A 25554-nucleotide genomic window follows, 5' to 3' on the forward strand; every position below is an offset into this window, starting at 1 on the left:
CACAGCTCCCCACACGAAGCGGGGAGCTGAGCACCTCACAGTAAAACACTTCAATCCCGTACCCCTCCCCTGCACAGCAGCTCCACCGTGCTGTGTTGGGCAGCCTTAAGAAAACAGCCACACTCCAGCGTTGTCAGAGTCCAAGGAGACCCAGGACCGAAGCTGAGCATCACACTAAGCAGTTCTCAAGGCAGCTTCCCATGCTGAAACGTGGAAGAATCATCTGCACCTTGGCATCAGACCAGCAGGAGCTTGTTCTGCTTTCTGTGCACTCATGTGCACTGCTTCCCTCCAAGGGCAGGCAACAGGCCCTAGGGAAGAAGCAGAAGAAAAAAGTATTCAAGCCACCAGCATCCAAACAAAGCCCAGCCTGGACAGATGGTGCGGCTGGTTTTGTGCTGGTTTTGTGCTGCACATGGCTGCTCTGTTCCTGCCAGCTTCTTTCTGCTGGCAACAGGAGGATTTTAAATGGCTTTGCAATCTCACCATTGAGCTTCAGAGGCAGCGGTGGCACCAGAAGCCGGGCTGTGAGGGCTTGCAGGAGGACAGTCTCTGCCTCAGGTCTCTACAGAGAAACAGAGAGGAGGAACACTTTCATATCTGTGCTTACACAATGCTGCAGCAACAGAAAAAGAAGCGTTTGCTGTGGTCACTCGCTGACCCCTGAGCTCTGACACGACACTGGCACATGGGTGGGCCGGGCTGGGCGCCAGGACCTCCCCACAGCCACCGCTCTCTGCTCTGGCAGAGTTCTCAATGCCACACTGGGGAGAGAAACACTTGTTCCAGCACAGTCTCCCTGAAACCATCTGCAAGATGGTGTGGGTGAAGGGTGCCTCTGGCTCAAAGCACTTCAGTGCTAGGGGCTGGCTGCAGTGTGGGGGCACCTAATCTGCTCTCCAACCCAAGGGTCGGGCACTTCTAGGACAGAAGGAAGACACCTCTGGCTAAGGCACCCTGCAGATTGTGCATGGGGACAGCTGATGGCAGCCCCCAAACTGCGCATTGCTGTGTTTTTCCCCTGAAGGTGGCCAGACTCAGCACTTCTGTTTTCCCCAGCAGCAGCAGCAAGAACATTGCCATAGGCACAACTTACAGCTCTGAAGCTATTTGCTGCTTCTGTGTCCAAACTGCCCTCTGCTAAAGCCCCTGCTGCCCAGGGAGGTCTTCCTTCCCCCACCCTCCCAGTTCCTGCAGCTTTTCCTACCTCTGTCCAGACCCTCGCTCCTGTCTCAGCGCCGGGGTGGGCTCCAGGCAAGAGTGCGGACAAGTCCTGCGCTGGCTGTTCCTTGCATGCAGAAGAGCTGGCTGATCCCCACAGCCCAGCCCAGGCCAATGGTATCACTAAAACAGAAATGGGAAAAGAGAAGAGTCAGCCAAACCCCAAGACTGCTGCTCCCCACCTCCCAGTCCAGCTCATGACCAGAGTGGCTCAGCCCTTGTCATCAGTAAGAGACCAGAAAGCCCTCCTGGGGGTTACAGCTGCCTCCCCTCGGCCGGGGCACTCGAGGGTTTCCAGCTACCCAGTGCTGGAGCAGGACATCCCTTCCTCCCAGAGCAGGAGCAGTTTGAGATGCAATACATTGTACGGACTAGTAGTTGGCCACAGAGGCACGTTCATCCCTGAATTCCTGCAGGCATTAGGCAGGTAGTGCTGGACACCGGATGGGACTCACCAGCCACGTGTTGTCCAGAGCCAGCTCCCTCCACGCTGCTGTCAGAGCCAGGGTCTGCGCAAGGCGTCTCTTGCACGGAGACAATCGGCAGCAGTTTGCAGCGCTGAGCAAATGAAAGCCTGAATGGTTTAATTCCACGGCAACCCAGTTTGCAATCAGCCCCCCCAGACACATCCCACAAAAGATTTCCCTACACTTGAGACCTTATAGACAATATCTAGGAGGTGCCTGGGATAACAGGGTGCCTGACTGAGGACTCCACCCCAGGCACCTACATCCATGGCACTACAGTCCTAAATCAGGGACGCTGGAGTCCCACACCCCTGTCCTGGCCTCCTGGATGCAGCCAAAACTCACAGCCCCAGCCCGGAGCCAACGGGCCTGCAGGCTGCCACGCCAGCCACCCCATCTCCTGGCAGATTTGCAAACACCACTTCCTCCATGTACGACTCCTGGACCTGCGCACCCTGCCCAGCACAGCATTGCTAGCTAAATATCACAGCCAGCCCAATCCAACGGTCCTCCTGGGGATACAAGGTCCTCCCTGAGCCGACCACGCAGGGAATCCATGCCCTTTTCTCCTCACGTTGTCTCACTTGCAAAGGTCCCAACATTACATTCACCAAAGTTTCCACCCTCCAGTCGTGCCTGTCCCCCCTCGTGCCCCGGGACATTTCATCACATCGCTTGCAGAAGAGTCCTGCCTGGACTGGATGCAAGAGAAGAGGAGGAGCAGACCAGCTCACCCGAAGGCATCGAAGCCCGGCCGTTGGCCCTGGCACCTGCACACAGGGGAATTGCAGCAGGATGTTTCATCACCTGCTGAGCACAAGATGCAATGTTTGCTTGCTCTCCGTTGCGCCCACACATGCAGCTTTGGGATGCTGCCTCAGCCAGGAGGATACCTGGGCCGAGCAAGAAAAGTGCAGAGATCCTTTTCCAAACCGAAGCGCGAATCCTGCGCAAGCAAAACCAAATCCAAGTGCGTTCAGGCAGGTTTTGGTTTTTGCAGCATCACCCACCCCGGCGAGGTGTGACACAGTGCCCCTTTTCCTCCCTAAAAGCCCCGACGACAGGCTGGCATTTAGCGCACGAGGGGCTTTGAGGAAGCCGGCTCAGCCCCAGGCAGCGCAGACGCACAGCGGCAGGGCGGTCTTCCCTTGCAGCGCGCGTGCCGGAGCGCGCGGATCAGCAGTCCTTCTCAGCCATCGCTCGAGATCGGCTCTACGCTAAGTGTCATCTGCCCTGAATTATTGGGGTGGGGGAGGATTTCTTAAAAGCCTTTTTGGCTCAGGCATCAAATTCATCCTTGCTTTTGCCAGCACGTTGCCTTTATGCCCCAAAACACACACGCACACGCGTAACTGGGATCCAATTACCTGGGAAGACTGCGCTCGCTTCTGCCCTGAGCAGCCTCTCGGCGAACCTGTGATGAAGGGCTCCTTCCTCCCACCGCTGCAGCCCCCAGTTAGAGGGGGGGATTCGAGCCTTGTGTAACATCATCCCACACACGAGGGAGGCGAGCAGAGATGAAAATGCCGCGTTCGCTCTTGGCATCGCTTTGGACATGTGTTTACTGTGCCTGTAACTCGAGAGGAGTCTTGTTTGGATTGCGGTCTTCAGGGCTCCAGTTTGGCAAAGGGGATATCGAAGTAGTGGGCGGGAGCCGAGAACATTAATGGATGGCTCAGCTATGACTCCAGCGTCACCTTCCCCTTGTCAGAGAAAGGCCAAGGCCCTTAAATCCACCTCCGGGGTTTGATAGCCTGGGCTGGAGTATTTCTGTTGCACAGAGAAAGGAGTGAGTGCAATTCCCCCCAGAAGAGGGAGGAACCTGGCATTACAGTGGCCACCCTACCCCAAAGCTTTGCAAGGACTCACTGCTTTAAAGCGGTGCGATCGCCGCTTTGGATCCTTCCTTGCCCAGCTTTCGTGCTCACCATCTCCCGAGGACTGGTGGGTATCAACACGGAGCTGCGACTCCCTGCCAGCTAAAGCAAGCTAATATTAGGGGTGTCTAAAACCCGCTGGCTGGTACAGGAGCCAGGAGAGAAGCAATAACGCAACAGAGCCCTCTGGTTTGCTCTGGTCATCTGGAGATTATGGTGTTGAAGTGGGCCTGTCTTCCCAAGCCATCCTCGCCATCCAACACCTGCAAGGAAGGCCCTTAGGCTCCCGCAGGCACGGCAGCACTTGCCTACATCAGAGTACAGAGGTGTAGGCTAGTTACCCCCCTTCACAGCTCCTCGTGCTCTCGGAAAAGGGCAAGAAGAATGGGCATGGATAAAAGTACTCTTGCAACCAAGGCACAAATAAAAGCAGCGAGGGCTCTGACTACTCTGTTCAGCTTCAGACCAGCGGCTGCCCCTCTGCGTAAGCCCTCTTGCTCATCCCATGTTTCTCCCTCCATACTCAAGCTCTGCAATACAGGAACGGCTGCATCTGTACCCCGTCTTACTAGACAGAAAATGATAACTGCAAGGCCTCTCTGCTTCCTTCCAGGAGGCACCTCGTAGGACCAGAGACCCACAGGCTCTGGACCCTGGCGGTGAGGCAGACCCGATTTCTCCCCCAGACAAACCCCGCTGCCCCCCAGCCTTGCCTGAGAACACAGAAATCTTCCCCCCCCCCCGGTGCTTTCCTCCCTGCTGCTACTGCTGGCTTATTGCAGCCTATTAGAGCGAGAAGAGGAGGAATGCCAAGCGTGGGATTTCAGCAAGAGACAAAAACCATCAAGTTAAAGATTAGCCCTGCCTTGGGGAAGCTGGGAGACATGCAGGAGGCAGGGGGGGCTCTCACAGACCTGGATGCAGCCGAAACAAACGGGTCCTCCTGCTATCGCACAGCCATTTTGCAGGCGTGTTCCTCCCCGGTGCTCCCCTCGGTGAAGGCAGACTCTTGCCTTCAGCACCCAGGCGATGACCAGCTGGTCTCCCAAGGGCCCAACACACCTTGTCACGACACAAGATTAGGACAGAACACACCTCCTCGTTGTAGGAGAGCCACTCCAGAGAGTGTCAGGGGAACCAAGAGCCCCAACCAAGATTCACACCGCACCAGGTAAGAGAGAAACACCCAAGGAACCAGCCCACCAAAGGTCCACTTTGCCTCAAGACAATCAGTACAGAAGGACTACTTGGAAACCTCAGCTCCTGCTCCTACAGAAACCAGCCCTTCGTAAGGATTAGAAATAATAAAAAAATGTGAGATTAAAAAAAGCCAGGTCCCTGAGCTCTGAACCCACTAGATGTCCCTCTCGGCCAAGGCACAAGGGCTCCTGAAGCATCACCAGGAAGAGGTCCAGGGAAGGGGCAGGTCTGCAGGCTGCAAGCCCCAGACCCCTCTCCCAAAGGCCAGAGGGGAGGGAGCCAAGAGGAGAAAGAAAGAATGAGTGGGCAGGGAAGGGAAACAAGCGTAGGCAGTGCTGGGTGGAGAACGGAGCTAGGCAGCTTGCAGCTGCTGGCCTTGCCTGCAAGGTGCCTAAATGAAGTACTTTGCAGGAAAAGCAGCTCTGAATCAGCCTGGAAAGTCCCATTCCTCAGGTTAAAGGTCCAAGTCGAAGAGTTCACTCATGGCCAGCAGCCCACTTGATATTTCCTCCCCACCAGCAGTTCCCAAACTCTTCCCTCTCTGCAGTCTTTCAGCCTCAGCACTCAGAGGTGTCGGAGGAAACAGTCCTCCACTTGTTTCACATTAAAAGAAGCCAGTTATCAGACTCCAAATGCTGCGTTTCATTTTGAGGCGCTACATTTCCGAGACCACGGGACTTAGGCAACACAAACCCAGCCCGAGTTTGTACCCGGAGCTAGCAGGGGTGAAACGCTGCTGAACCGGGGATGGGAACTGTTAGCAGTCACACCAAGAAGCGGAAACACGAGGGGTTTGTATAATCCAGCAGCAGCTTGGAGGCGGAGCAGAGTCAGACTTGTCCCCAGGCACACAAAATATAAGAGGGGCTGACATTTGCGTCTCATTGCAGCGGTCGTCTTAGAAACTGTGAGAAAAGTAAAGAGATTGGGGAACCCAATGCAATCATTGGGGGCAACCTCTCACCCCAGGAAGCCAACACAAACAACAGGGTCAGGGAACAGGGAGCCGAGAGGATTTCATGCTGCTGGGAGCTGTCGGGATACCTATGGGGGACAAGGGGGAGAAGGAAAGGCTGCATCCCCTGGAAGTGAACCCAGGCAAGGCTGCCCAGAGGTCAGCACCCTGAGCGGCCGGTCCCAAATGGGAACAGATGACTTGCAGGAGGCAAACCACCAGGAAAGCATGCCAGGTCTTTGGGAGGAATTACAGCTGATGAATCAAAGGAAAACATCCCACACAATCGCTTGGAAAGCCTCACACAGCTTGGCTGGGGCAGCCCAGCTGCTCCTATGGACATGCACAGCAAGAGGAGCAGGCTAGGGGTCTGCCTCTGCACCCTGAGCTACAGGGACCATCCTGCTCCACGACCCTGCTCGCTTGGATGCCGCACGCTATTCCAGGCAGTTTCACACCCGCAGCAGGCTTGGGTGCTTAAAGAGCCCTTTTGGGGTCAAAGAGGATTTGACCCAGGGCACATGAAGCACTTTCTCCTACTCTTTGTCACCTAAGAGATTTCCATTTTCTCCAGACAGGGCATTAAGGCTCCGTCTTGCTCAGAGAGATGCCCTGCAGGGCACCAGACGGGCACACCGCAGAGGGCAGCCAGTGCAGACACGCTCTTTGTGCGCCCCGCCGCCATGCTCCGGCCACGATGCTCCACGCCCGGGCTGCAATTCACTTGTCGACACGTGGCACAGCGCCTGCCACCCTCCCGGCCCCGGATCCCGCTCCGGCTCTCCTTCCGCTTGGCCAGTCCCTGCTCCCCCGCCTCCTGCCCTTCTGCTTAGCCAGCCTCAGGCATCGATGCACGCCATGAGTCTCCAGCTCCCTTACTCGCTCTTGGCTAGCCCTTCTACCAGCAGAACTCCTTTGTGCTCACAAAGGCCAGCCCCACTACCTATATCTCACCATACAGGATCACGTCCTTCTTTACATCCATTATACCAGCTGTTTGCGCACTCCTGCAACTGAGCATGGCAAGGTTTAGGGGAAACCTCGCTTCCTTCTTGTCCGGCCTGTGCACGGCAAACCCAACGGGGATGGAGAGCCTGCATGTTGCCCAAGTAGAGCTGAAGGGGCGGGGGGGAACCTCTACAGACATTTTCGGGCTTGTCTTATCTGGGAGACAACAGCCTTTCGCACAAACACGTGTGCTTGCCCACCAGTAAAGCATCAGTTCACGCTATCAGGTGCTGTAACACTAGCCTGTCCCCACTACTTACGAGCTCTGAAGAAAGCAATTAGATAAAAAAGCAGCTGTGCAGCATCCAACATCCCTCACCAACTAGCAGGCTCAGGTTCTCACCTCCTTCCTCCAAACCATTTTAGGGCTTGCAAGCACGAAAGGAGCAAGTTATCTTTGGCCTTCAAGTCACCACTTGTATTACTGCTTTGCAATCGCATCTGTGCCAGCAGAGAGAATCACTTCACATGCCACTGTCTGATTTGTTTCCCACACGTATTCCCCAGCTTGCTGATGGGGAGATGAGCAGGGAAAAAAAGAAAAAGTTAAATCCAACACAGCAGCCAAGATTGTAAGTGGACTGTCTCCATAACATCCTTCAACAACAATGATCTCAATCCACTAGGCAGACTTTTTACCTCACAGTTACTCAGACTCGTATCTTATCATGGCTGAAGGCTCACTGTAAGTGCTGAATGCCTCGGCCCCACTCGGTTTCTCTGCCCAGCAACTCCAGTCTAGATTGTGCTGCTGAACTGGGGCTCCGCAGCCTGGAAGGGCAGGTTCCCCCTCCCTCCCTCCCTCCCCCGGCCCAGATCCTGGATGCACTGGGTGAACCAGCTCCCACCTCCTGCCTCGTGAGCATTGCGGCATCACCCCGATAGCTAGAGGGAAATACCTTTTCTCCCCGCCACCCCTTGGGAAACATCAAGTGACACTATTCACAGACGGGGCAGCCGCCACAGAGTTCCTGGAAAGCGCCTGACTGGACACACGCCTGCATCCCGGCCGTCCAGCGCAGTTAGCAGACATCTCGGGAGAAACCCAGGGCCGGGAGCACAAAGCGGGGACTGAGGTGTGTCAGGTGGAGGGTCTGCTGAGGTTTGGCAGCACTGACTTTGACAGAAAGGCAGTAGCAAAGCTTCAGGGAGCAGGTTCCCAGCAGCTGCCACTTGACACAGAGCAGACAAGCAAACTACCTGCACAGTGAACCAGCGCTTGCACCTAATCCAGCGCTTTCCCTCCCAGGGCTCAGAGTGGGGGACAAGAATGAGAGAAGCTTTTATAATTCTGGAGCACACTGCCACCCACGGGGAACACGAGATGCTTTGGTTAAGCCAGCTCTTACCGTCACCTCATTTAAGTCCAGCTGTTGGGTGGTTCAGCTGCTCTGAGACAGCAGTCTCTTGCTACACACTGATGACCCTAAGATCAAGAAGGTACGTTAAATGCCCATTTTTAAGCAGATCAAACTGGACGGAGTCCTCTGGTCTCGGGTCCATATACAATCTACCAGGGAGGTTCTTTCACACAGAGAGCATATGGAGTTTTTCCCCTACCTTGCTCACTCTAATAAAGTACAATCCCCTCAGCAAGAGGAGAACGCCAGACCCCGATTTCCATATTACCAATAGATGAACCTGAAAAGGAAACATAAGAGCAGCCTCTTGGTAAGCTGCAAGAGACAGAACACAAACTTCAAGCCTTGCAGTTCCAGCCTGAGTTTTGGCAGTGGTCAGCACTGCGCTGATGGAGCTCGTTTCTATTCAGCATTGAGCATCTATTAGGCCTAGTCAGAAGACAAAGCATCCACCCTACCCGATTTACAGCCTCTCAGAGCCGTTCAGAGGACTTCTTCAAGGGACACTGGAGGCAGGCAATTGCCCCTCTGAACTGCCAGGTTAAACATCTACGACAGAGAGCGTGGCTGTTTCTCCAGAGCAACACAGCCAGCAGCTTCTGCTCAAGAGAAGCCACCACGGGACATTACAGTCTGAGCCACAGCTCAGTTGTTTCCTTACCAGGAACACTAATGTTTTAGCACTACAAACAACTGCATGACTGGTAAATCCACCTTGGGACCCGTCATCTGGCATGAATTCTTTCTGTGGCACATGCCAGCGCTGCAAGGCCTTGCTTCAGCAGAGATCTCCAGCAATCCTCACGGGCAGCCCAGCCTCTTTGTGCAAGCACAGCTGGCTACAGACACAGCAACAGGCTCGGAGAGCACACAGAGAGGGTAACTAGCAGGAGAGAAAGACATTTGGTGACACCGTGAGTGGACGGACAGCATTTTTCAGTGGGAAGCGCTATACCCGAGGCAGCATCGCTATACCCGAGGCAGCGGCGTCCTGATCGAGAGTTCATTGGCACAGGTAAAATCTTTCACATCTGCTGCACTTACAGTAAGAAGGATGACAGCTTCTTTACGAATACACAGAGCTTCCAAAGAAGAACAGCATGGAGGGTTGCCTTGGAGACTGCAGTAAGCAACGTGCTGCCAGATGACTGGGTCTCATACCACAGCAGGCACTTGCCAGAAGGGTGATCTCAGCGGTGTGCACTGCATTATCAAACATTCCTGGAGGAAAGACTGAATCTGTGTGAGGATCGGGTGAATCAGGCCGCGTGGTAGGTGGTACTTTATGTTACCATTAGTCATGTTCTTTGGCTTTGCCCCCCCCAGCGTGGCCACAGTGCTCGGCAGAGCAGAGAAACCTCTCTTCCCCACGCAAGCAGCGGTTCTTCCCTTTGCACCCAGAGGTTAGCGGGACCGGTACGTAGCACGGGGCTGCAAGGGGAGCGCAGACCCACTAACCGCCCTCTATTTCCCTGGCAGAGGTGCGAATACAGCATCGCTCCCTGCGCCTGCTCAAACCAGGGTAGAGAAGGAGGGGTGAAGACCCTACTGCTCATTTCAGATAAATCACGCTTCCCAAGCAATCCTCGACAAAAAACAAAGCTTCCCGTCACATGATATATCGCGCTACCACAGACCTCTTAACCACTACCAACTTTCCGCCCTGCCCTAAATATTTCTGGAATTATCTTAGCAGTGGACCACTGGACTTGCTTCTAGTTTTGTCCCTTGCACGGCCACGCTTTAAACATTTATTTCCCCCTTCTTGTGCAGGCTCCCATTTGCCAGTGTATCCAAGGCCTGATCCCACTCATCTTTCACGGAAAATGGCTTTATCCCATCATGACCGATCTATTTAGCAGACAATATTTTAACAATTACTTCAGCATTACAGTCAAGCTACTGGTTACACAGCATTGGCAGCACAGACAGGATAAGCAAAGAAAGCGATCCATGGGAAAATCCTCAGCTTGTTAAGAAAAAAATCAAGCTTCTCGACTAAGTGCTAGGCACAAGCAAAGCCTAAAATAAAAACAGCAGTTGCCACGTGTTTGGTTTGCTATTTAGTTCAAAATTTCAGGGGTGATCTTCCCAGTTTCCACCAGTTGCAGGTATGCTTAGGTTCTACAGGAGAGGCCTCCCACAAACCTGTAACTCCTATAAAGGACCACGGCTCTTGGTACTCATGCTACCTACGCTATCAATACTTGTCAGTCTTCAAGGTAAGCGTCACCACAACACTCTTTTCAAAAGCCTTTTTATTCAGGACATGCATCAAAGTGACCCAGAAAGAGTTAATCAGTACTCAAGTACTTTGATGAGCATTAACCCACTGTAGCTTTGTGCTGTCCACTCTTCCAGTTGAGGCTGGAATCAAGGAGGGGAACAGATCAGGTGGAGGATTAGGAAAACATCTCTCATGGTGAGAAACCTGCCAGGCTCCCAAGGGAAACGATGAAAACCCTGCTGCTTGAGTCACTTAAAACTGGACCCAGTACAGGAAAATCTAGTGTAGGGAACAAGCCTTCCCCCATAGGGGGAAAAAGGAGAAGTTGGATGACCTCAGATCTTTCCCATCTCCAGTTTTTGTGGTTCCAGAAATTTGCAGAGGCAATAGCTTATGCAGCACAGAACAGGTAAGTCAGATGATTAACGGTTGCTACCAAACCTGCCAGAGTGAGTCAACCCGATCAACACAGCTCATACAACAGCATTTGGGCCCTGGACTGCTAGGACTGCACGCAGCTTGAGGTGAGAAGCGGCTTCTAATGAGAAAAGAAGCTTCAGCATCCACAGGAAAAAAAAACAACCACAGCCTATGCAACAGCCAGGACACTAAAAGACAGTGAGTTTACAACAGCCGCCTTGGTGGCTTTTCATCTGGGCTGGTCAAATCGCCAAGCTCAAACATTTGAGACAGAAGTTATCCGACAAAGAATTTACACTGTGCATAGTGGAAGTGTGATATTTATGTGTTTTCAGACAAATTCTTCTGGTTACTTACTAAGTCCGAGGCCACAGAAAAAACTAATAGTCAAGGAAACAACCCCAGTAATACTGGACAGGATACTGCTGGTTTTGTTGTTGTTCAAGAGCCCCATGCTTCAGAGACAGACTTACCTATTACCAGCTGGGGTGAGGAAGAAAACTCCACTAGGAAAAGCTCATTCCTTGATTAATATCAGCCTCTTGAAGTTTCTTTTGAGACAACTGCTGCTAACCCTTGGAAGATACTGGACTAGACAGATCATTAGTTTCCTAGCAAATCCCAGCAAGCACAAGATAACTCGAACACACGGTTCATCCATCAGAGACCCGCACTGGCCGCTGCATTCTCCAAGACACTAGCAGATAAACCCACAAAGAAAAAAAAAAAAAAAAATCAACCCTCTGAGCCTGCCTGGATCTCTGGAAGGCAGCAATTGCCCATGCAAGGACACTTGCCCTTGACAGAGACTTGGCAGAGCAGCTAGGAGGTCTATTACTATTGTCATTCTAGCAGAGAGCCAGCCTGCCTGTTAAAACAAGATATTTGCAGGATGATGAATTCCTATTTCATAGCCTTAGTAAGTAAATTTATAGCCTTAGTAAATAAACAGGCTTATGGCTGTTTAAACACTGTTTAAACAGTCATATACAATAGCCCTGGGCCAGCCCACTGAAGAACAGAAGAGTTGTCTGAGCTGGGAACAGATAGGAGAGGAAAGCAAGTGAAATTCCAAACACTTCCCATCAGAAATTAAATTCTTCCCCTCAAAAACAGCACCTCACCCCCCCGCCCCCAAACATAGTTCTCATTCACCCTTCTACCCATATCTCTGTGCCAGAAATCCAAGACACCTTGAATACGACAGGGTATCGTGTCACCTTTCACCACATGCCTTTTACACTGCTCGATCCAACTTGCTTGCGCACAACTTCACACCAATTTCACCCCACCTGTTTGGGCAACTGTATAGAGTAAAAGTTGTAGCTATAACTTTTGCTATTGTTAGGCTTCTGTACTGTTTTGTGGGGGAGTTTTTTGTGTGGCTTTTTAAAATGGGATTGATAGGACTGGAAAGCCTGCAGACAGGTTTAGACACCAAATTAAGACACTTTTGAAATCAAGGTCGTGGGGATCCACTTCGTTTTTGTTCTGTTACCAGACGTGTCTCAGAGGGGCTGCATGTTCCACAGCATCACTACAACCGTGGTCGTTGGGGCTGGGGCAGAGGCAGGGAAGGAGCAGAGATGTCCTTTGCTTCATTTTAGATATATTCCTGCAGGCAAGCTGCAGTACCCTGCTATTCCAAGAACAAGAGCAATTATTAAGGGCTGGAGGCACCAACCTGGGAGAAAGCAGCTAAAAAGTGCAAGAAAGGAAACAGCCAGCCTACAGATACTGAAACACACTAATCCTCTGGACAGTGGAATTATTCTGGACAATGCAAGGGACTGGATATTCCCTAGCAGTCATGGGATGAGAGGAAAAGGAAAGTTTCAGCTGCCTACCAAGGACTGCTCCCAGGAGGAAGGTTCAGATGAATCTCTTCTTCCAGGGAAGGGACAGAGCGTTCTCCCTGCAACCAGCTTATCACCCCACTGCGGCACGCGGGGGAATATAGGAACAGTCCTGCCGCGGCCAAGAGCACGGAGGAGATGAACTCATTCCCTCCCCCATGTGCTTATTCCTATAGATCAAGCCACTCGGAATATTTATCCCATGTTTCGTCATGCCTATGGGCCTGCTTGGCTTGCCACCCTGACGAGATTACAGGCAAGGAAAGGTAAATTGCTAGCCAAGAGTGGCAAGGCCTCTGGCCCCACAGAGCAGCTAGGATGTGCTCAGCAAGACTCCCACCCCAAGCAAAGCTGTTACAGACTTGGAGCAGCGTGCCCTGCCGTTCGCTGCTGGGCTCGCTGGCACCTAGGCCAGGGACGTGGTCAGAGCAGCAAGGAGAGCTCAGCAAGCTGGAAAGCTGTTTCAACCATACCTTACACCACGACTGAAGGAAAGCATGAGTTAGAGACAACAGGAACCACAGATGAGGGAGAAGACAGTCTTGTCCATACAGAATCTGAATAGCCTCTCTTGAATAACAGACAGCTTTTACGCCAGCCTGCCGCTGCCTCGTCAAATAGCCTCAGGCAATCCTCTCAGCCCCTCCGTTTCCTTCTCTAAGGCAGGACAATACCGCAGAACCACCTTTGTAACGAGAAAACGCACAAGACGTTACTATTACAGCAGATGACCTCATACAGACATGCAAAAGGCTTCACCCCAGCGAGCGTGTTTCACAGAGATGACGTTTCCTGACCTGAGGAAACGGCGCAGAGCTGGGAATAGCTCCCGGGAGCCTCAAGCATTGGTCCCTCTCTAATTACTGCCTTTCACCCAAAGCGAACACATCTCACACTGTGAAGGCTGCCAGGGCTGCCCACCCCTCCCTCCCTCACCCAGCAGGAAGGGTTTGCGGATAGGTGGAAGGAAAGCTGAGCACACGTCCTGGCCCTGGCCCAGAAGGTCGGCATCAGAGTTCATACGTTTGGATTTGGAGCAGAATTGCCACAAAACTCAGAGAAGCTCGAGATACAGCCTGTGTCACGTCCATACATGTGCTATGCCTATGTCTGAGCCAACTGGAAGTCCTGCGGCTCCATTAACTCCGTGCCAAATTGCTACTAAAGGATCCCACCTCTTAACTGAGTTCACCACTGCTACAGGGTGCCTGTTCAGACCTGGTTCATGTCCAAATGTCTCTGAACACAGGCAAAATGCGCATGCATCTACCTGCAAAGTACTGTAGAGAGGCACCCAGAAGGAAACAGGCCAGGTTCAGAGTGAAGTCAGGCTCTCCAGGGACACCATCTCAGTCCCCCTAAGGTTAATTCCCCAATATCCTGGAGCAGCCAGGCCAGAGCACGACAAATCACAGTAATAAGTGACCTAAAGTCATAGGACACACAAGAAAGCTAGACTCAGGTTCGCTAAGGCTTCATCTCGCATCGGACCCAGAACACCATCAGAATAGCTAAGGTGCCTAACACCAGGCTAGGCACTAGTTGGTGCCACACAAAACACCCAGAGACACCTCTAACTGATTTACTGTCTCTTCTTTCTCAGAAACTGAGAGGTTTAGGATATTTCTCAAACCTTCCCACCAGATCTAGTTTCTGCACACAGGCGTAGGTGTTACTGAGAATCACTGCTGTTGGGAAGAATTGTTCAGCAAACACACTTTGAACAAGATCCATATAGAAGAGGTTTGTATTTCCTGAATGGAAACGAAACCCCTTTATATAGGCTGGATGGGAGATTCAATGGCCAAACTGTTCCCTTCAGACCTTATTTTCTTTGGACCTTGAGTATACCCCACATGAGACATCTGGCACAGAGCTTACAGGATACAGTTTGCTTTGGCACTGGCTGGGGTTTGGAGCTCACAGTGTTTAAATAGGATTTTATGAATTGAACAGTCTCACTCTCTTCTGTAATGCTTCAAATTAAGGTTTCCACATATGCCTTTAATAGAGATTCACTAAGACACTTATTGCATGTTAAATAAACATCACTCAGTGAAATAGAACACCCTCATTGAGGATTAACAAACATACAATTCAGTCGGGCTGCTGCAGCTGTTAAACCTCAAATACAACTTCAATGTCATAATCAGTCATTTTATTAAGATAATAATTGCCCTATTAATGCTAATTAAATGACTAATGCCTTTACACTCCTGCGACACTGTTCACCGATAACCCCTAAAGCGGAGGCGGCAGGCAATTCCCTCTCCATCTCCAGAGGGGCCGAGGTTAGTTAACAGGAGAGCCAGGAGTTGCTCGCTGTCCACTACTCCAAATAAGCTTCCAGACAGAAGTTAGAGAAGTGTGATCTGGTTTTTTTGGAGAATGAAGGAGGGCTGTGCAAGAAAACCAACACCTTCCTGAAAAGTTATGGGCAGGCTAGTTAATCCAAAGGATGAGAGACTCAAGCTTGTTTTCAACCAGGTCAGAGGAATAACTACTGGCCAACATCACCAGCTACAGAGCTAGCAAAGTAGAAGGGGCTCGCTGCCCTAACCACAAGGCCTCCTTACGTGCGCACATCATGCCAAGAACACCTCACCGGGACCCTGTTTGGAGGGCTGGGGAAGCCCAGGCAACCTGCAAGCCCAGCACTCTGCTTGGAAGCACTCAAGCCATCCAGGAGCCAGAAGGGGAACGGAGGATGCCAATTTGCAGCCCGCACCTCCCAGCGCGAGCTTGCAAGCTGAGCTCTTTCCCCAGGAGCGTCTCGAGCTATGCAGACTCCCAGCTCTGTGCTCAGCACAGACACAGCTGTTCAGCCCCCATAGTCTAGGCACTCGCGCGGTAGTCGGGATCAAGCTCCGTTGCCCGGCTGTTCAGGCTGACCTTCCATCATGAGATGGACCAGATGTTCCAGCATGGGCTACGAAGGGGCTTAGCGGCAGCCTCGGTGCCTGAAGCCAAAGCTATGTCGTAACACTTGGCTGCCTATGCAGAGAGATTCCCCTGCCCCTCATTCCCAAATTTTTGGTAATGATTATTACTTTAAAAGTTTAAAATACAGAAAGCAAAAGTGGATTCCTTGCATCCTTGTCATTTCAATTGGAAGAATATCTTTACCATAAATGGTAAATGTAATTGACCTCATCTCAAAAGAGGCAGGGAGGAGCAAGTTATCACTCAACATGTGATAGTAACCTTTATTGTAGCTCAGGGATTCAACCTATTAGCACAAGCAGGCTCCCATTTGTTAGACTACAAAATAACACATTGCCAAGCCCTATAATGGCCTGCAGATTTAGATATTGATTAATTGTTAAAGTATCTCTGAAATGTACTATGTTAAAAGGGAAATGACCTCACATTTCCTTTGAGACTCTTCACCTTCCTCCTGCTCCAAGAATTTCTACAGCACGGCTTGCTGCGATCCCTGCCGTCCCCTTGCTGCACGGGACTCGCACGAGCCCTTTTTCAGAGCTCAGTTCACTCTCGTAAGCAATGCCAACCAAACCCAGCTCAAAAAACCCCCAAACAGACTCCTTGTTAATCTGTTCATCTCTCACTCGAGCTTCTTCTGCTGGCATTGAGAGAAAAAGGGAAAGAAAAAAAGGGGGGGGTGGGACAGGGGGGACCCAGTCAGATTCAAGCCAAAAGATTTTGAAGACTGACCTCCATGGTTCAGGTCACTTCATAACTAGACTCGCTGTGGTTTGAACACACCAAACAAGAATGAGAGAGAAGACAGAGCTTTGCTGATCCCTTAAAGTTTTTCCACAGGAGGCACTGCCTGTACTGAGCCCTTGAGCCCATGCATGGTGCAGGAACCAAGACCCCACAAGCCCACCCAGACACCCTACACCTCTGCCCAGCTTGCAAACACAGGGCTGCATCCCTCAGTATACCCATAGGTCATTTTTACTTCGTTTGCTTCTTTCCTGTTCTTAAGAATCAGTAAGAAGATAGGGCCACCAAAGGCTCTTGAGATACCCAAGCCCACATAAACATCACACCACCATGCTAAAGTAGGCACGTTTGAAATTCAAGGTGCTTGGATCAGAGTGTGATCTCAACAGGAGGGAAACACTGAAGCCTGCTCCAAGCCCGAGGCTCCAGAGAAGACATTTGGCAAGACCAGGAAGGGGAGGCTGGTAACCATGACAACTGCTCATTTTTTAGTGTCAGACAACAAAAATGACTCCTGGAGACACAGGCCCCATGACCACCGCCTCCATTTCCCCTGTCCTGGGAGGGTTCGCCATTAGTCATGCCACGCACAGAACTACGATGTAGCAACGCAGGCTCCCTCTTAATTCAGAGACACCCCCCCGATAACCATACCTCCTCTCAGGGGAAGCCGCCGAATTTCATACTTCTGGGTCACAATCTTCCCCGTTTCACAACTAACGTGGACAGATGCCAGGCAGTCACCTCTGAGCATTTGGCTTCCAAAGGCTGAGAAAAACAAATGGAAAAGCCACATGAAAATTAACAACATGGGTGCTAAGAAACAGACAAAGCTTAAGGAAATCCACCATTTCGTGGCAGAGCTTCATCCGTCTAGAATAGCAGAAATGATTCCAAAACGCGCAACTTAATTCTCATTGTTATTCACCGTACACATCAGGTAAGCAGCTTTCATCTCCACTGGGCAACCACATCACTGATTTTTATGATCTGTGCGCAGCGCAGATAATTAGGAATAAAATTAAAACTATTCAGATCTCAGCACTAACACGATGGCGGCGCAGGCAAAAGGCACTGAACAAAGCAGCGCGCTCGCCCTCCCAGCCCACCTCCCAGGCATCTTAAACAGCTCACACAAGTAAATTCTTCCCCCTACCTTTCCCTGCCTTCACGTCAGCTGCATCTTCCCAGCACTTAGGGCACCTTTTGCTCATGTCGTCCTCTCGGCACGTTCATCCAGATACAAAACAGAGAGCTGCTCCAATAAAAGCTTCGGTTCTTCAAGACAGCCCTTTGTTGTTGTTATCTGCCCCTGCTTCAGGGAGAGGAAAGGGCTTCTAGATCCCTGGCCACCCGAGGGAGGGCTCTAGCAGCTGGTCAAGCTAAGAACAGAAACTAAGGAGTGGGGGGGGAAACCCCACATTACTTTTGCAAGGTTCTTACATCTTGGCCCCGACTCAGGCTTTTTCTAGATGACCTTTGCTTTCTCAAAGCAAGGGGTTTTTCCAAAAGCTAAAACACACGCACCCACGTCTCCTCTCCCAGCAACGCTCCCTAGCTCTCCGCTCCCCAGAGCGTGATTAGGTAAGAAATACAGTCACTACACACCTTTATCCCCCCACTCCAATTCAAATAGCATTTGTACTCTAGCATTGCGCTGTACTACTCACTTTCCACCTTGACTTTCCTGCGTGTTGCCAACCACGGGATCCTGAAAGCAGCACAGTTTGGTCTCCTGGATTCTGATGCAGAGGAGCTTCAGCCAGGGTCTCACCATCCCCTGCAAAACCATATTCCCATTTGAGCACTTCTCCTTCAAGCTTCCAGCTCCCCAGCAAGGGCCACAGAAGCTCACCAAGCAGAGGGCAAGGCTAGCCAGCTCTCCTCCCCAACGAGCAGCATTTAAGCCCAGCCAGGTACTCATGTTTAGCCTAATTGGCAGATTTGGGTCAAGCTGCACCTGGCCCCAAACCAAGCCCGGCCTGAAGTGAACCCGCCTTGTCCCCATACCCCAACGTCCACCCAATCTAGCCAGCTGCCCAAGCAGCTTCCTCCGTGCCAAATAAAACTGCCCCGTGGGCTGGCTCCCAGATGACCGGTTAGCCAGCCAAACTGGGAGTCACGCTGCCTGCGTTTGGCTCCTGGCTCTGTGCAAGTCGCACTGTTTCCCTGTGCTTAAGCTCCGATGCCAGGATTAGGTATTTGCTCTGTGGGGACCTTTGGGTGGCTATGGCCCAAGACACGCACCCCTCCCATGCTAACTCAAAAGCTGATGCGGGGCAGCTTCTCAGCTGCTGGCAAGCTCCTGCCTTCCCATGCAGCTCTGTCTCAGAGGGCAGCGGTCGCCTATTCGGATGAGAAGACCGGCCAACAAGAAAACAGCCCGAGAGCCTATATTTTCCTAGCTCAGGGTTCATCGTCCTTGAGCACCTGCTTTTCTGGCTTGTGTTCCTTGCAAGGCACTCCGTGCAATCCACATAGCCCAAAGGGAAACTCTGTGTCGTAAAGAGAGCCAGGAGTGTTTCAGATGTCAGCGTCTACAGCTGCTGTGTTGATTTTGAGGGAACAAATGAGCCTAGTGAAGCAGAGAGGTTAACATAACCCTGTCACTGCTCAACGCTACAAAAAGCATTAAGGTTCAAGGAGTGAGTACAGAGATCTGCGGTGAGCACACAAAAACCTTATTTGGAAATGTACTGATTTAAACACACAAAAGAATAAGAATGGAAACAAAATGCACAGAATTTCAAAACTGACATCAAATGAGCTCTGCAGAATGAGCTTTTAATTAAACTATATTAAAGGCCCGTTTTTCAGAAAGAAAGGACAGGGACTTAAAGCTGTCCTCTTCTTGAAAAGATTTATGTAAAGTAGTTCTTCTCATGGGGAGACAAAAGTTGCTGGGGGATTGAGTTTTGAGGAGGGGAAGACAGGTACCACCCTGCCTTTGGCAAAAGGAGCAACAAGGAGAGGAAGAAGGCACTTCTGGCCTGGGACATCGTCTGGCTGATCCGGTTCAACCCCTTTCTTCTGTGACTCAGCGCAGACCGCTCGAACAACAGCGAGCAGGGGAGAGCTCAGGGCAGCATTTTGGACAGAAGAGTCAAAAGCAGTCAACTGGTCTGCTTTAACCCCAGCACCGGGGTCTTGTAGGAGCTTGCTATCTGGAGGGCCGATGCACACGGGTAGGCTGGGAAATGGGGAGGGAGGAGGGAGAAGATATGGCAGGGACGGGAAAGGGGAAAGGCAATTATGGTCTACAACTCGGTGTTGTATTTCGAGCCTGTGGCTGCAAGTTTCTCTTCCTTTACTTCTGAAATACTTCTTACCCAGCTTTGCCAGGTGCTTTGCAACAGGGAAGAAGGTGCTACATGAACACAGGGTCTTAATATTGCCTGGGGGCCTTCCAGTTGTTGGAAAAAAAAAATGCAGAAAATAAAATTTTAAAGGATCCCACAAACAACAACAACAAAAAAAATCCAGAAAAAACTCTGCTGGACTAAATAAGGCAATGAATTCCCCTAATTACCACAAGATGCTCCCCAAGTCTGACAATATCTCTTGGAGCAGATGTGTTCAAATAATATTTCCTCAGCCTCCAGCCTGCGTGGGCAGATTCCAGCACCAGTCACTAACGTTAAAAGGTACTTAATGAGCCTCGACATTAAGAAACTGCCTTGGCTTTCGGTGTCTGCATTTTTCCCATCCTCCAGGCCAAGTTGCAAGCATTTTGTTGGTGTTATTCACATCAGAAAGTGCTTGATTTTAAAAAAACCCAAACCACTAAAATCTGGATCCATGAAAGCAATTGCTAGAAAGGAAGGACTGGAGTCCTTAACGTTCTTCTGTAGACAGAGTAAGCGCAAAGGGGCAGGTCTGAGCTTTTTCTAGCAGTGACAGAAAACTCTGCCTGCCTTGCTCAGAAGCCCCTGCAGATGTTATTTAGGGATGAAGAATTATACACACTCACACATACATCCCAAGCAGGTTTCTCCCACTAATTTCCCACGTGATTAGCTGTATGCGAAATGCTGCACAGCGATGGAGGTTCTTGGAGTGAGATCTTCGCCAATCAACAGGCAAGTCTGCAGCTGCAGAAATGCAGCGGATAAATTATGCCAAGTTTTTCTCCACTGTGCTTCCCTTGCTGCTTGGGAAGGGACTGTCCAAAGATCTCAGAGATTTTGTAGCAGACCCAAGAACAAATGTTCCGAATTCTGCCATCCGTGGCCTCCCCTCTACCAGCGGTGTTATATAGCTGCTCTACAAATGTTTAAGTGGAGATCATTACAACAGCTTGTAAAGAATGACTTCACAAGAGTCTCTTTTCCACTTCCCTCTCCCTTCTCCCCATTCCCTTATTCAGAGCAAGCTCTCTTTCTCTCCTCAGTAATCCACATTTACGCTTGGGAAGCAACTGCTTTAATTAGACAATGATTGCTTTAAACAGAAAAAAATGTACTGGAATGAGGGGACTCTGGGAAAATTTGCCTTCGCCTGTGGTAGCCACCTGACCTCTTATCAGAGCGATGCTGCGCACGTCCCTCGCGGGGCTCCACGAGGACAGAGGTGGGGTAGCTTCTTGGAAGAGCTGGAAATTAAGAAATGCTACATGAAACCTTGCCAGTTAATCCTTCAAAGGGTGAGGGACGGGTCCCTACAGCGCTACACGGACAGCAGGTATCTCCCCTGCTTGTTCTGAGCTCAGTTTCAGAATCCAAGATCTTGTCCTCCTCAGGGCCCCCCTCTCTACTCCCACTCTCCATCCTCATTTCTGAACGAGCTCCAAGGTTGATTTCCTGCGTGTTTGAATAGGACCAGCTTGACACAGCCTGCCTTGGGATGAAATCACCAACTTGGCTTGCCTTCTGTCTGAAAAACAAATCCTTCTGCAGGGCTTTCATCTAGAAAAAGGACAAGGATTCTGAAACGCAGGCAGGCCTCTGCCAAGTTCCTGTGAACTGCTGCCTGAGTAAAGCTTATGTTTGCTGTGTATTTAGCTTAGCTTTAATAAAGGTTACCTAGCTGAGATTTTAAGCTAAAAATAATCAATGAACCTCCTCCTGTTTGCTCCCCTAGTAGCTCAAAATAAGGAAGTAGAAACACGGGTAAGTGAGATATGGAGTGGTAGCAGGGACTAGCTGGTTTCAAAGAGGAGTGGGAAACCATGCATGGGGAAATCGCGCACACTGTGTGAGCAAACACCAGGGCAAGCTCGGAGAAAGGGAAACTAAGACACCAGCCTCAAAGTGAGAGGACCTTCTTCCATGACCCAGTCTTCCAAGTTATTTAGATCGTGATGGGAATAACGTCTTCTGGGATATCTGGGCTTCCGCTTTCCTATTACTCTGCAGAAAACGGTGATGATGATGCTAACTTACGGGGAGCTGAGAGCTCTGCACGCATGGTATGCAAGCAGTATCATGCAATGGCGTGGTGGTACTACATGCTCTGGGAGCCTGCTGCACGCTGTGGTTCCTGCACTGGGTTTGGGACAGGGTTGCTTCTATGACAGTCCTCAAATTTGACAAGCAATTTACGGACTGTTCCAGCTAGTGATGGTAGTATTTGCACCCTAAATGAGTGAGATGCTAAAATTATAAGGTACCTATTGTACTCGGTTTGCCTCTGAACCTTGAAACTAGCCCAAGGCCCATCTCTGCCCTTCCCCAACCCCTCTGATTTTCTTTCCCAGAACAGAAGATAAGTTTCTGCGCTCACACGGAAAGGAGCGGCGATGGGCAGTACGCTTCCCTCTCCCCAGCAAAGCGCTGGAGCAGAGAAATGCCAGAGGAGCTGTGGGCTCAGTGACGAGGTGAAGCTGAACCACAAAACAAGGCGCTACAACCGTACTAGGTTGTGAAGGTGTTTGCTGGGCCCATGCAAGTAGCTACAGGCAAGGCTGGGTTACGTACCTACTCTGCAGGAGCTTACACTGATTCTTGCTAACACTTCCCCTCGTCGGAGAGCTGGGGTCTGAAAGCCACCATATGGTTATCATTGGTACCAGAGAAGCATGTGGCCAGGACATGTGTAACTCACATTTTCCTCTGGACCACACTCAGCCTGCACTTGTTTATTGTGGGGGAGGGACTGGAAAAATCATTGACTCACCGTCAGGAACAAAACATTTAAAATCTTGTATTGAAAACGACTCTTTTTTTAACAAAGCTTTTCTGCTGGTGCAGAGGAAAGGGAACAAGTATTGAGTGGGAAAGTTTGGGGGCTGCACAATGTTTTCCCTCAGTGGATAGAAGTGGGAAGGATATACTGAAGGGACAGCTCTTCCTGGCACTGCTCTAGCCGATGTCAGGTTTCTACTCTGGCCTCGCTCTAGTCTGTACCTGGTTGAGCCCATACAGAAAAATCAAGAGCCACACTACCTCTATTCCTCAAGTCATGCCTGTTTTAGGTATCGTTGCACTTAGAAATGTCTCCATCAGAAAGGAAACTCGGGTGGGAACCCTGTATCTCCAACTACTCACCTGTCAGCTAGGATATAATGACGCAGACAGACCAAAATTGCACTCTGCAAATGGCCCATACAGTGCTACAATGCAGGGTGCTGGGAGAGGAGGGGATTAAAGGTTTAACGAGGAATTCAGTGCATTTCAGGTACAATACACAGCTCTGCTAAACATTTACTGGCAACACTGCGCACGTCATTTTGCAGCTTTGTGCCTCGGCTTACCTATATTAATGGGTCAAAGCTTGCACTGCATGTGTAGTTCTAACAGTCTTGTATGGTCTACAGCAGAAGAAGAAAAGAAGTCTGTAGAAAAATCAAAGACATAAAATGGCTGTGGGCAAAAAGGCCTCAAATTTGGGCAACGCTACCCTCTGCCCTGCTCCACAGCTGAATTCAACAGCTGCACTTGTGTCTGGTTCAGTGAGGCTGGCTGAAATGCACTCATCTACTTACAAAGCTCCTGCAGATCCAAGGAGGCTCTGCTGGGTCTAAGATCTGAGCCAAGCTTAAGCCTGGATTCTACTGCATCCAACTCCATTTGCCACGATGGATTCTGCCAAGCTCGCCTGAGCACGGGAAAGGCTTCCAGTTCTAATTCTCAGCTCTGCTCTCTTGCCTCTTTCCATTCTTCCTCACTCATTCTGCTGCCGGAAAACACACGAACAATGGAGATTAGCCAGAGCTCAAAGGCCTTTCAAGTGTTTTCCAAAAAGCACGAAACCTCTGCCTCTATTCCTTGCTGGCGTCACACAAAGCCAATTCTCCCCCCACCCCACACACTCTCCCGGACATCTGAGAACAGTGAGTGCCTCACATAACTGAAGGGGGTTCCTGTCCTCAAATCCAACAAACAATGAGATGACTGAACATCTGGAGGGAACAGATGCTTCTCATATCCCGGGACGGCGCGTTTCAATGTGTACTTTATGCCACCCAGGGCTGTCTACCCACAAAGAAAGGGAATATGGGCTCCTTGGGAGAGTGGAGCCCGTCAGCCATGAGTCAAAGAGCTGGTGGTTCACCAATATGTAGATGTGTGGCTGGTGTCATACTGCAAAGAACAGATTGAACAGCACTGTTCACCTGATGATCTCCAAATGGAGAGCAAAGATAGGGAGGTATTCACAGCACATGTGGATAGGATAGACCAGCAATAACTGGGGGTAAGCTGCCGGCTGAAGATTGTGCAGACAGGCACGTGCAAAGTCAGCGGGCTTCGCCCAACTGCCCCATGGCCCTTCCCTTTAGAAAACCTTATCTCTCAGCTCATGGCGGGGTGCACGGAGAACTGACTTGCTGGTTCAGCCTGTGGAGTCTCCAATCAGAAACACTGATACGTGTTTGCAGGTGAATAACAGGGACTAAACCCACAACCATCAACTGCAAAAGAGCAATCTCTTTTTGCAGCCGAAATCACTACTGGAACAGGAGCCTCTCGTCTCCCGTTGCAGACCAAGAGCAGACGGGAACAAAATACACCTGTCCTTTAGCCGCGACATCTGAGCGCCCTGCTCAGGTATCACATTTTCTGTGTCTAGCACCCAAGGAAGCAGGAGCCGCTCGCTTCCTTTACCAGAGAGTGAGTGGCAGCACAGACCCGCTGAGGCTGCCAAGCCAAGGTTTCACAGGAAGGACATTTTGAAGACTGATCCCGTGCTATTTTCACAGCCCAGCCCTTTGCGGCCTCACCTTTGGAGGTGGACGAGTGAGATCATACCAGCCGGGTGAGAAAGGGGAGAGCTGTGCTGAGAAGTTCCACCTACCGGCACCGGGAAAGGGAGACGAGGACGTTGCAAGTGCCACAGCTCTAGTCTGTACTCAGCTAAGCCGAGCCCCCGAACTCCAAACCCGTGGAAGTTTAGAGTTCAAATCCACAAGGTATTAATCTAGTTCAGTCCCTTCCAACACAGTCACTAAGCTGCCAAGCAGCAGCGTTGGGAGTTACATAGAAATAATCCCAGCCTGAGCTTCTTGTGGCATCATAAATTGCCTGTGTCATCAGTCAGCAGAAACCTGAGATGAAATTCTTTCCTTTGCAGTTAATTATTTCCAAGCCTTTGCAGCCTTAGCAGAACTGGTGAAAGGTGCTGAACTGACAGCCCTGGAGAAACAGGCTTTCCGTTTGTCCACAGAGACGGGCAGAAGCGAGCCAGTAGTGAGACCTTCAACCTGCTCTGCCAATGTGCTGCAAAGCTCATGCTCGAGTTGGACTACTCTTCTTTCCTACCAGTCCACGCTAAGCAGCTCTGCTTGTGTGCCCCTGAAAAACCACAGCCTCAAACTTACGTAGCTTATTCGCAGGGCCAAACCCAATGTGAATTTTAGCCCGTGTATCTGGCAGCCCTCTAAGGGTGAAGCAGCCTCCTCCAGACCCGTTGCTGACGTTTATCATGGCCAGGTGCAAATCTTCTTGCACTGGCCTAGCGCCATGAGACCAGCATGTTTTTAAGAATTTCACCCTCCTACCAGACAGTGTTTTTCAATATTTTGCATTAAATCTTCTGCTGTATTTGATTAGCCTGCAGCAGCTGTTTTCCACTCTCACAACAAATCATAAATCTATAAGCTTATGTGTGAGAGACTGTCTGTGCCTAAGAATGCTTGTGTCTGAGAAACCGCATGGCTACGCAGCTGTGTATGAGCCTATACCTGAATACAGGCTTGAAGGAGAAAGAGCAAATCAATAAACCTTCATACATAACCAAGTTTGAATCGACGTTGGAGGCCATATGATTATGCAGGGTGGTTTACATATGTTTGTGTATGCATGCGTGTAAGAATTCCCGCTTGGATATGCAGACAA

General features: G+C 50.7%; 1 protein-coding gene across 10 annotated transcripts in view; it reads right to left on the reverse strand.

Annotated features, from left to right (window-relative positions):
- Positions 1-71: 71 nt before the first annotated feature.
- Positions 72-25554, reverse strand: part of ZBTB44 (zinc finger and BTB domain containing 44) — an 82562-nt gene continuing 57079 nt past the window's right edge. For 3 of the 10 annotated variants that reach the window (XM_072884405.1, XM_072884408.1, XM_072884417.1), the window contains 7 exons: positions 23205-23395; positions 22974-23054; positions 17953-18062; positions 17439-17597; positions 16937-17050; positions 13066-13277; positions 9134-9322 (listed from right to left, as the gene is read on the reverse strand). The gene's annotated coding sequence lies outside the window, so the exon portion shown is untranslated. Of the gene's footprint in view, positions 312-486; positions 566-1207; positions 1345-1676; positions 1780-9133; positions 9323-13065; positions 13278-16936; positions 17051-17438; positions 17598-17952; positions 18063-20797; positions 20874-22973; positions 23055-23204; positions 23396-25554 lie in introns of those variants that run through there. The other 7 variants (XM_072884409.1, XM_072884406.1, XM_072884411.1 and 4 more) reach the window with 7 other exon arrangements.

The sequence above is a fragment of the Ciconia boyciana genome, chromosome 20 (genome assembly GCF_034638445.1).
Source record: "Ciconia boyciana chromosome 20, ASM3463844v1, whole genome shotgun sequence".
NCBI classification, from domain to species: domain Eukaryota; kingdom Metazoa; phylum Chordata; class Aves; order Ciconiiformes; family Ciconiidae; genus Ciconia; species Ciconia boyciana.